Source organism: Neovison vison, chromosome 11 (genome assembly GCF_020171115.1).
Source record: "Neovison vison isolate M4711 chromosome 11, ASM_NN_V1, whole genome shotgun sequence".
Lineage (NCBI taxonomy): Eukaryota > Metazoa > Chordata > Mammalia > Carnivora > Mustelidae > Neogale > Neogale vison.
The window spans coordinates 145948718-145961585 of record NC_058101.1 but is presented as its reverse complement, the minus strand read 5'-3'; the positions used below and the strand labels follow the sequence as shown (position 1 = coordinate 145961585).

Genomic DNA, 12868 nt, shown 5'->3' with positions numbered 1-12868 from the left:
CGGTGACTTTTTTTTGAAGATTGTATTTGTTTGGGGAGAGAGAAAGAGAGACAGCATGCAAGGGGGAGGGTGGGGGAAGGGAGAAGAGGAGAGAGAGGGACAGAGAATTCCAAGCAGACTCTGTACTGAGTGCAGAGCCCAACCTGGGGTTCAATCTCAGAACCCTGAGAGCATGACCCAAGCTGAAATTAAAAGTCGGCTGCTAACCGACTAAGCCACCCAGGCACCCCCCATCTGTGGCATTTTAAAAGACATAACAAAAAATTATAGATGGGTGATTTCCTTAAGCTGTACTATTACAGTTGTACTGTATAGTACAACTATTACAATTGAGTACAATTTGGAAATATTAAAAATGTTACACTGAAATTTTTCTTTGTAAAATCTATTTATGGGTCTGAGTATATTAAAACACATGGGAGGAGAAAAAAAAAAGAAAATCACAGCAAGGAAAAACCATCTCAACAGTTCACAGTAACAACAGTGCTCACATGGCACACTTGTATCTAACTTACCCAATTGGGGTCATCCCTGAAATAGCCCCCAGCCCACCTACCCCCCAACAGGCAATTACATCAGGGAGCAGTTTCATTGCTTTGCCACATGTCCTGGGTATGGAATGAGCAGCTGAGAAGAAAAGCAATTATTTATATATAAATTCTGCCTCAATGACCCAGCTGTTTAAGGTGAAATAGTGGAGTCTGATCTGAATGAAGACTCTGCCATGTCCCCAGGTCACTTTACACACATCAGACACAGCTACACTGCACAATGTCTGATAAGAGTTTACAAAACTCTGTGAAAGGTAAACTACCTTGTTAAAAACAACTAATCAAAGCCATTCTGAGTGATTCATAATAGTTACCCAACCAGATGCTAATGTGAAAACTACAGAGACTCTTTGACTTTTATCAATCTAGTATCTTTGAAAAATTTTCACCATTATTTCTATTTCCAATGAAAATATGTACATATTGATTATATAATTAGAGTTACAAAACCTAACACATTGTATTACTTACATAACAGCAGCAATATTTAAAATGTATTGACCATGGTATTTACTGCCAAGGAAATTAAATAATACATAAAAATGGCTAGTACAAAAAATAGCTAGAACTAAATTACTTTTTCAACAAACTCAACTTGGGAACATTATCCTTTTAAAGTCCATTATCTCTACTCATCATAACTTATCACACTGGTAACATGAAAATGCCTTGAGAAGTCACTGAAACCACACAAATGTCAATAATTATAAATAAAGTGATTTCTTGTAAGATAAGGAGAATAATAACTTATTTGAAGGATAACCCATGTCCATGAACCATATCATTATCTCAACATTATAAAGAATTGCTAAATTGAAAAAACTTACACATAGCAAATTATAGATATCAACCACTATGAGAACTAACCAACAAATTAATACCTATAAAATTCTCACTCTGAACTAGTAATGGAAAGCTACACAATAAAAATAAATATACAGCAAAACACACCAACTAAAACATCTCAATGACATATGAACCTCAAAATGAAAGCTAAGTTTAGATAACATTTCACTGACCCTACCTACACATACACACACACACACACACACACAAACACACACACACACAAAAGTAGCAATACTCCAGGGTATTCAATCCATCATCTCAAGCAAACAGTTTGTTTGACAAGAATTATAAATCAAATCACCATATTCATAAGTGGCTGCAAACCCATATTTTATGGTTTGGTACTATGTAGATGAAACCACATTTAGTCAAATTAAGAAATTTACTTCCTATTGTCTAATATTTCCCTGCTAGGAGCCTGTCTACGAATGGTGAGGACGAAAAATCTAGAAGATGTATTGCATATTACCTATTTTTTAACACTAAAAATTGTGCACAAACCAAGCAGGTTCTCAGATAGTTAAATGGTCACACCAGAAAGCTTATCTGAAATTCCTACAATAAACGGCCACCTTAAAAGTTTTAAAAAAATACTGAGAAGTACTGAAAAAATTTTGTTGGATTTTTTTTTCCCTCTCCCCCTTGCAACAGAATGAGGGAATGAAGCATTTTTCTTGGACACTGAGTATAATTATAACTAATCATCTCCTTCTCCTTGGAGCAACATTCGTTGACGTTCCTTCATTTTAGGGTGGCTGGCTGACACAATTCAAATATAATTACTCTTCTTGCATGATAAACTCCAGCACCGTGAGCAAATACAGTATGTCTCATTGTCAAGTATGGCTAGACAGCAGCACTGTAATATAGACCTTTCAAGCCCTAGTGTAGCCCCCTGCCTTTGAAATCTGTGCGAGATGACAAAACTGACTTTCATTTCCCTTGGACTTTCTCAAGGTATCCTTATTAAGAAAAAAAAAAAGCCTAAAACCCATAAATTTAATCTACTGCCTGCCAATCACAATGGTTTCTGCTGTCAGACACTCATGATACATAACCACAAAATTTAAATGTTATTGTTTCGTACAAAAGGAAAATGTTGCTCATGACTATCCCAAACAGTCATGTGACAATTCAGTGCGTTTCCTTTGTTTGCCTCTTCCACCACGGAACAATAGCAAGAGCAGGAAACGTGTAGCCGATGGACCAAATGTGGAAGGAGCTACACAATATTAAACGCAAAAGGAGATCATTTTTCCTAGTTGGCTGGTGAGAGACAACTGCATGATGAGAGAAAGTTTGTTTTCCGAACATATATTTCGTGTCAGATTAATAGTGGTGTTGGCTTTTTTCATTCTCAAACGACTTCAATTTTTTATGAAATCAAACTCATAATTGGATGATCACTGGGATACAACTTTCACCAACTTTCAAAAAGGAAATAGTTAAAAAAAAAAAGAACAAAGAACACTGCATTGTCAAGAATGTTGAGTCTCTGAAAGAAACAAAGGCTTGAAATTTAAAATGAAAATTTTGAACATGGCCTACCATCTTCCAAGGGCTACGTTCTCATTAACATGGTAAACTGTATGGCTTTCTCTCATATGTTTTGAGTAGTGATTTTTTTTTTTAAATTCTTTTAAAGATTTCATTTATTTACCTGACAGAGTTCACAAGCAGACGGAGAGGCAGGCAGAGAGGGAGATAGAGGGAAGCAGGCTCCCTGCTGAGCAGAGAACCCAATGCGGGACTCGATCCCAGGACCCCAAGATCATGACCTGAGCCAAAGGCAGCAGCTTAACCCACTGAGCCACCCAGGCGCCCCTTGAGTAGTGATTTTAAGGAAAACATATTTCTGTGGATCGCCACAAAACACAAATTTGACATTTTGTCCCTTTCTGAATTATAGTGAAAAGGCAAATGTAATTTTTAACCTACTATTTTCTGGAACAGTGTCTCAGATGGGCCTGCCAAATCTGAATATATTTTATCTGAGTATACACAAACTCTCTTTGTCTGATATGTAGTACTGTACATGGAACCATGTCACATCACTGTCTGTGTGTTTATCTTAGGCTACCATGGGGACACTTACAGGCAGTTGGCCCTTTATTCCTTGACCTCCAAAAAACTTAAAGTAACTACTGACTTTTCATTAGTAGTGGATAGACCTAAGTCAGATTCTGATGATGGGCCCTTTTGTTTCTTGGATGGAGAAATAACTTGGCTCAGCACACCCTCTGCCCTCCTTCTTCCATGATGGGAATCAGTGGAATCTAAATAAAGTTATAGCAAATTAAAAACAACTTTTGTTTGCTCTACACATGTAAGAAAACCCTCAGCAATTTTCGCTTCCAAAATAGGCAGAATTTAACTACACAGCTCAGTTGGAGAAAGGATCTACTCTTGCCACTTAGAAATGTACAAATATATGTAGCTAACAGTAATTGGAGGAGATTTCTATATGAAATAACATGGAACCTTTGATCCCTGTATTTGCAAGAGCTGACTGGCTTGTTATAAGAAAATACCAATTATAGTAAATGTATATACAGTCAAAATGGATAAAGCACATATATGGAGACTTGAACTTAACGTGCTTACCAATAACCTGGAAAATTCAAATTTAACTCTGTTGCAGATCAGGACCTCTAACGTACACAAAGAGAGACCACTCATCTTCTTATAAAACAAGGTCATTCTCTTAGGGAAAGTCTGATGGTCTACAAGGGACGTTTTTGTTTTCAATAGGACACTATTATAGCAATCAACAATGTAGTCACATTAAAAATACCTTGATGCCTTTCTCCTTTTGTTACAGACAAAGCTTGCATGGAAACCTTTTCAAAGCAGCCCCATTTTCAACTTAACCTTTCCCTTTCCCTACTAAATAGGGCTCTATCCCTCTGAAAGCCATCAAACCCACTGTTCTGATCTGGAGTATTCACCTGATCCGTCTTGCCCCTTGAACGCACTTATACTTAGATTTCTTTGGGTATGCTGCCCCAATGGCGAAGTCATCTAAAAATTGAAACGAAATAAATATACAAATCTATCACGGGGATTACAAAACACACTTGCCTTAGTATTCTTTTTTCAAGTTTAGTGAAAGGAATAGTGAAAAGACATGAATTTATGATCCAGCTCCTTCCTCGTTTCTTCCTCATCACAATGCCCTCAGTCATATTTCTGCTGCCCACGTAGCTTAGTCCTAAACCCTAATAAGCCCGACTTCACCCAGCTGACCTACTACCCATAAAAAGTCTAAAACTCAGCAGTTTGAATTAAAGTGAACTGGTTATATAAGTGCAGCCCAAGCCCAAAAATAAAATAAAAACAAACCCCACAAGAACAGGTGACTGAAAGATTTGCATTTGGTTTGCCATGTTGCTTCTACTCAAAGGCTGAAAATTCTTCGCCTTGAGTATTTAAATATGCATCAGCTCAGAAGAAGTTACACAATGTTTCCATCAGCAGAAGATGTGGCACTTAGAGAAAGCATCAGGAAAATAAAAACTACAGACAAAATAGGGTGTATTTGCATATTTCACTTGAAATTAGGCGATGTTGCAGCATATTGGAAACTCATATGCATTGGATGTCAGCTGAGTTACTTTTCTTTCCCCCCAAGGTGACATTGGTGCTTGTCTTACCAAATATGATGCAACTGACAAGTGTTTTCATGTAAGGAAGATATATGCCTCCCATCACCTTGTCAAGCTGAGTGAAGGCAAACTCCAGCACATCCTTTCACAAGTGATTAGGTGGTCGGAGTCATTAAAAGTCATAAAGTTAGACTGTAACAGTGTGCCATGCATATATATGAACTCATCCAAAGCTGTCCTCCTTGAAGCAGGTGATAGCTCTCAACTTCGCCTCTGACCGAGTCATAAATTCTTGGCTGAGCTTTCTTTCTCTTAGCATACCTTTGAAATTATACTGAACAGTTAGTGCTGCTTTGGCCAGTCTCATTGTCTCCTGCTTTCCCAGCCAAGCCTCTAATGACTAGAGGTCTGAGCATCTGATTTTGGTTCCCGAACACAAAATAAACAACGAGATTGTCATTACTTTTTCTTCCATGGTACTTTTAACATTTTCAAAGTGCCTTATAAACTCTTGTCAATGAGCCTACTTTAAAATTGTCTAAAAAGGCAACAAGAAAGAGAGTGCGATTATTTAACTGTTCTACAAAAGAAAGAAATTAAGGCACAGAGAGCTGAAGTGACATGGCCAAGAGTCTGCACCAGGATGGCTAACGAGGAGCTCAGAACAAAGTCTAACTTCTTATATTATAAGCTTTTACAATCTGCCCACTTTCAGCCTCATCATTTCCCAGGGAAATGATATTGTGCTATAGAAATCCATATGTTGCACCTAAGATGATGAGAATTTAAGATTTTAGAAAAGTACCTTTGAAGTGCATCATAGATTCCATTTTTTAAAAAATCTGTCCTAAAGAATCAGTTAAGTGTATGAGCAACAACAATGTATGTACAAGATGTTCAATACATCATTATTTATAATAATTAACACATGCAAACAATGTAAATATGCAAAATAGGAATTCTTAAGGTTCTATGATTAAGTGGTATAAATCCAAAACATATTTTTGAAGAACTTTTAATGCTAAGGGAAATAATCATGATATAATGTTTGTAAAAAAAAAAAAAAAAGCAAACTACAATTCTTAAGGATCTCAACTATGATAAATGTAAAAATGAACAGGAGAAAAGGGACTAGAAGAAAAACAATACCAACAATATTTACCTCTATGCTTAGAGATTGCAGGCAATTTGAATTTTCTTTTTTAGAACCTGTCAAGATTTTCCAAATTTTCTACAATGAGTATCAACTACTTGTATAATTAGAAGGAATCAAGAAAACATTTAAGCTCCTGAGTGGATGCAGAGGAAGGTACCCACATTTTAGAGGCCTCCTGCAAATCCTTTCAACACAGACTACTCAATATTAAGCAATCTAAATGTTTTCTAAAGCTCATCACAGCAATATACTCACTCAGAATATTAGTCAATGCTTGCCCCTGAGTGCATGAGCTTTGTCTTATTATGGATCTGATGTCGCAGCCAATATACTTTTCAGACATGGTACCTGAATGCAGCTTCATTGGCCACAGTGCTTTTCCTAAAGAACTGTATTTCCTTGTCAATGACTATCCCGCAAAGATTGACCGTATAGTGTGGTGAGGAAGGGGAAGGTGGAAGACTCGCTTCAAACTCTTGAACTTCAATAAAACAATTTTGGGCTTTGAGCATTTCAGCAATCAAGAATGACTGCTCTTGGGCTAATCAAGAGACATAAATCAACTCATTTCAGCCTATGTAAACATCATTAAAAGAAAAGTCTTTAACCATCAGACATTTTAAAAGATAAAAAGCCAAGACTGAGATCCGTGTGCCCTGTGTAATTTCTTATATTTCATTTCCCATTGTTCTGGGCCAACAACAAAACATAAAAAGGCCCAGGTATTGACTATGTTAATATGATAAAAACAGAAAATTCTATATGCCTACCAAGTGGAACATACATTAATAAGAACTCGATTCTTTTCACCAAACATATGGACCTAATTTTCAAGTCCGACGTCGTCATCATTACATGGAGCAATTAGTTGTTGAAGTACATGGCTTTATAGCTGAAATCTTTTAAATATTCAAGCATATCAAACATGTGGCTGAGAAAATTTCAGAGCAGACTAGGTTAGAGAAAAAAGGAGTCTAGGGTTAAAAGTAGTTATAAGCCCTTTGCATCAGGTCAATAACTCTTCTCCCCTGGGCTCTCCTAGGAAGAAGCTCTCTGGTAGTTACACTTACCCAGTAGGAAGCCATTTTGATATTCTGCCCACACATATTCTGCTCCTACATTCTCTTTTAGAAAAGACAAAGACCCAGAAGCCAGTCAGAAGCTTTGCTGCTGGTTCTTATAAAATCTCAACACTTAGCCTCTACAAAAACAATTTATTTTTAAAAAATTGTTATTAACAAAAAGATTTTTCCTTATTTCTTACTATAAAGGCTATATTCAAATCCAGCCCAAGGAAGGTTCGGGGAATCTGCCTTCTCTTTTCCCTATTCATTCACTTTGAATCATGGAACTAATAAATACTGAAATCAACAGAAGCTGAGCTTCAGGAATGAAAACAATAATAATAATAATAAAATTCTTAGATAACCAAAATGATGAGCAATCAATCCCTGAAATATTCACGTGAATAATGTAGTTGAGGGTTCTGGTTAGGAACAGTTAGAACAAAGACTGTTCCTTATTTTAATTTTTATGCTATTGTCCTCATTTAAAATCCAATAAATACTCAAGGCAGAAAAAATTGTAAAGTAAATAAATACATAATTAAATAAATAAAAATTTCCCACATACTTCCAAGAAATAACTATTATCAGGAGTTGGTTATTCCTTTGAGTTTTATATATAAATAGGACTTTAAATGCATAAATATATTTCATCATATATATGTGTCACAATTTATTTAATCTTTCTCAATTGTTGGACACATAGAGGGTATCTAATGTTTCACTATTATTAACTCTGACATGAACAACCCTGAAATATAAATCTTTCTGCATATTTGTGATTTCTTTTCTCTTTAGAGTAAATTCAAAACAGTGAAATTACTGAGTTCAAAGACTATGAGCTTTTGAATGCTTTTAAAATACATTGCTGAACAGCCTTCCATAAATTTTGCACCAATTTACACTTCCAAGAGAAATGTTTGTGAAAATGTCTTTCAAAATTGTCCTGTTAGTCTTCTCTTTGTCTTAAAACAACAGGTTAGTTGTTGGAAAAAGTACCAAAAAACAAAAAAAAAACAAAAAACAAAAAAAAAAACTGAAGGAGTATTCTATCTGTCTAGAATTATACGCCTTCTCATGCACTTAAGAATGCACATGTGTATAGTGAGGAAAATATTCACCTCAAATGACTGCACCACACAAGGCAGAAAAATACCACTAGCCACACACATCCACTTATATCCACCTGAATGAAGCACAAAGAAATGAAATTTGGATTTATTGCCTCACTAGCCTCCCAAGTTTTAAAACCCTATTATCTGCACTATTCCAAATGACTTGAAAGATCTGACAAGGTAGAGGAATTAAGTTCTGTGTTTATTACATCATACACCTAAAATATACTTAGCCAACCTATTAAAAGCCAACCTATTAAAACCCTATAAAAGGGTTAAAGGATAAGCTCACTGGTCAGGGTGAGATCCAATATTCATGTCCCACAGAGCAAGGTTTCTGTGTGTCAAACAGCATCAAAGAACTAGTGGGTGCCAAAATGGTAGAAGTTAATGTCATAAGAGAGGAAATCTGGAGAGAATAACAAAGGAGAAAGCCATGAAATAGAAGGGAGGGCAAAGAGTCAAGGTCATCTCAGTGCATCTCCCAAGACAAGAACAGGTGAGCTCTCCCTGGGTGAGGTTCCTAATACAAAACACCCCCCCCCACACACACACACACATTATGCTCTTGTTTCCAGACTCCTCAGGAAGGTTTTAGGGTGGAACTGAGCTGAGGTTATGGAGGGGGACTGGCCACTGTTGCTGTGGTCCCTGCCAGTCTCCCCAGAAGGTTCAACATTAACCTATAGCATTCATTGCATTTATATTCTTTCTTTCACTATCTAGGTGGTCAGTGCTGCCCCTAGGCAATATCTTGGTCATTCTCTGTTACAAAGCTAAAAGAATGCATCACAGATGTTTAACTCACTGCGATGAACAAGGACACGTCTGTACCTCTGAAGGTCAGGTACCTTTGGGAGGACTTCTAATACACGACTTTATTTTCTAGAGCATAAATATGAATCATCCTTATGGAATCAAAGACTTCCAAATGATGAGCAAAACACTAAGCTTGGTTTCAGGGTCCCTCATCATCAACAGAAATGCTCCAAACTGAGATGCCCTATGTACTGACCTACATAATGTTAAAACTACACAAGAATATTTCTAAAACTTCTGGAGGTTGATTAAAATCTTTTAGTTGGATGTTTCTGAAAGACTACAAAGAATTACTACATATGTCTTAAATTTATAAAGATCATCGTAGTCTAAAACAGAAAACAACAGAATGGCCTAATCTTGGAATTCAGGCAATGAGTAATGAGAAGCAAGTTCCCCCTGGCACCAGCATCTATCTGTCCAAATTGCTACCATTTTATCTCTTTCCTCTCAGTCTGCTTGATCCAGTAACTCAAGGCTAATATTCTCTGTCCAGATGAAAGTCCATTCATGTTTTAGAGACACTAAGCCACCAGCAAAACCATGCATGTTAGGAAGACACTACCCAAATTCAACCCAACAACCCAAATCTTATATGAGATTCAAGTTAGGCTTAAAACTGAAGCAAATGTTTGAGGCGATCTGTGGATGGAGAACGGGCCCTCAGTTGCAGTCTTTCCAAAGGGGGTAATTTCCCAACATAAAATTCAACTATACTTCCAAGTGTATTCTTAAAATGAATCATTATTCAAATGTATTTATAGGGAACTGTCACTTGCATGCAGCAAGAGATTTTCTTTTTTTTTTTCAGTTTACAAATCCAATCACCCACTGCATGAATTATCTATAAGACAGGATGCTCACTGAGTCCCTTTTAAAGTGGCTCCTCCATCAGAATATTGCACAAAAGCAAATTTCCTTCTGGACTTTCTTTGATTAAATACTAAGGGAGTAATCTTAGCAAAATAGAGGCTATTGTTTGTTCTAAACAATAGTGACTCTTGATTGAAATGGAATCTTTAAACTTCAAAGAATAAATAATAACACACACTACAGTGGTTTTCACTCCTTGGCTCCATCATTCAAATGTTTCTGCTGCCCTGAGAGCCTATTCCATTTTAAGGGTGTGTTATATTGACTCTGATATTTGTACTTAATCATTGTCATTCTGGAAAACTTGCTCATTCTTCTAGCCTAGGTTCCTTTAGAGAAATCCTGCTATTTCCATTCTAAAAGCTACTTTTCACCATCTTAAGGGGAAATATATTCATTTTCCTGTGACTTTCATTCTAAAGATTCCAAATTTTCTAGTGAAAGATGTCCTCAGAGAAACCAAGTGCTTTGTATTTTTTAAAAACAACTTTTACTTATTTTCACTCATAAAAATGGTATAAACTTACTACTTCATGAATTAAAACTAGAAAAAAAATCCCTACTTATTAGGGTTCATACTGCCAATGAAATCCTCTTCAACCAAATGTGTATTTAAGCTATCCTCACATACAGAAAATTGAGTTTTAGCAAATAAATAATACAGACTCTATTTTCATGAGCAAAAACTGATTTTCACTGAGTTCTTCAACAGTGCCTGAAAATAAGAGTGCTATTTAAAGAGAGCTTGTGAAATTTCAGGAATGTCGTATATTGGTAAACAATTCAGAACTACATGTGTAAAGAGGCAATTAATTTGTTGAGCTAATGAAAAACAGGTTCTCCTAGTTATTTTTGTCTCCAAGCCAATTCTGGGGTGATCTTTCCTGAATTCAGAAAAGCACTCACAGTTTTGTCCCAATGGTACAGTCATGAGTGAGGTCCCATTTCTTAATTTCTGCATCCTGCTTAGGTTCCAACATCTGGCCAACGGGCAGATACTCTGACAATAAACTTGCACTGTGCAGGGGCTATGACAAAGGCAAGAGGGAGTGCCTAAGTGGAACAATGGTCCAACAGGGCACCAGCTTCCCTGCTCACCCTCCCTTATCAGAGTAAGTCTGTCCACATTGGCCTGAAGCGACCTCAGAAGAAGCAGTGAGGGCAAGAAACTTCCTTTTGACTTTTTTTTTTTTTTTTTTTTTTTTTAGATTTGCACTTTATGTAAAAATTCAGGTTTTATTTTTACTTATTCTTACATTGGCGGGAGCTGATGCCAAGAGCTTATAGGCAAAATAATTTTTTTCTCTACCTCTTAACTGAACAATAACGCATACCATGTAGCATTATCATTAGGCAAGATTTGATTTTTTACATTTCACACAAGAATACAGTGTTATCCTTTCTTGAACAAAATGCCCAGATTACTAAGGAAACTATCTTTGGCAGAAGTGTTTCATAAGCATATTTTATTTAAATAAATCCTCGAGGAGGAAATGGGAGAACTTACTGTCTTCACTTAGAAGAAGACTCTGTAAGTAGTTACCTGTCAAATTTCTCTGTGCAGCTCACCAACATTTCCTTATTGGAAATATCAATATTTTCCCATCACAGTTCCCAAAATGACTTTAAAGTCTCCAGATTCTGTGTCTCCTTCAGTTTGCTTCTCTCCTGATTCCACCCAGGCTGTATTAATGGTTTGCCTCATATCATTTCCATTTTCATAAATTTTCTTCAGAACACTCATCAATCCCTCACTAGCACCCGTTTCAGTGTCGTGGGAGGGCTCTTGCTTCTCTTTGCCTTCTTTTTCAACCTAAGTTGGGTAGTCCCACCACATGTTTCCTGCCTTCTTCCTACATAAAATAAGAACTGTATCTGTCTTGACTATTTTTGAACCACCTTCCATAGAGATGGGTTTTAAGAGATTGTGCCCAGTCATGGAGTAACTCTTCCCATGCAGATTCTTTACCAAAAGATCAAATGACCTCTCTGCGAAATGCACCCGCATGTTCTCGGGCGGGACTTGATGAACTCCAGTTAAGGTAAGTGGATTTTCACAAACCTGTCTCACTGATCCCATTCATAAATACTGATTTTCGCTGTATATTCCATTGTAACGAGAGGAACAACAGTGGCTGCCTTTGCATTGTCAAAGAGTTCTGCTCTTCTCTCTGATTTCCACTGCATCTTGTTCTTGATTTCTGTCCCAATCTTGGGTTTTTCAGTTGTGAAGGCATCACATACTCTTTTTCCAGTAGCCTTTTCCAGCAGCAACTTTACCCCTTCTAGATCCTTCTGTAGTTCTTCCAAAGCTGGGGCCATGGTCAGGCTGGGTCAGGCAAGGCCCAAGCTGCAGCCATGCAGGGGAGAATGAGAAACACCACACCACACATACTCACCCAGACTCAGAGCCCACCAGCACGAGCTGCAGTCCCCTTCAACGAATTTTATTAAAGGGGAACCCTCCTACACTGTTGGTGGGAATGCAAGCTGGTGCAACCACTCTGGAAAACAACATGGAGGTTCCTCAAAATGTTGAAAATAGAACTGCCCTATGACCCAGCAATTGCACTACTGGGAATTTACCCTAAAGATACAAACGTAGTGATCCAAAGGGGCACGTGCACCCGAATGTTTATAGCAGCAATGTCCACAATAGCCAAACTATGGAAAGAACCTAGATGTCCATCAACAGATGAATGGATCAAGAAGATGTGGTATATATACACAATGGAATACTATGCAGCCATCAAAAGAAACGAAATCTTGCCATTTGCGACAACATGGATGGAACTAGAGCGTATCATGCTTAGCGAAATAAGTCAAGCGGACAAAG

The 12868-nt window shown here is 37.1% G+C and overlaps 1 pseudogene; it reads right to left on the bottom strand.

Moving 5' to 3' along the window:
* Positions 1-11623: 11623 nt before the first annotated feature.
* On the bottom strand, positions 11624-12354 carry LOC122890321 (annotated as a pseudogene).
* Positions 12355-12868: the final 514 nt, after the last annotated feature.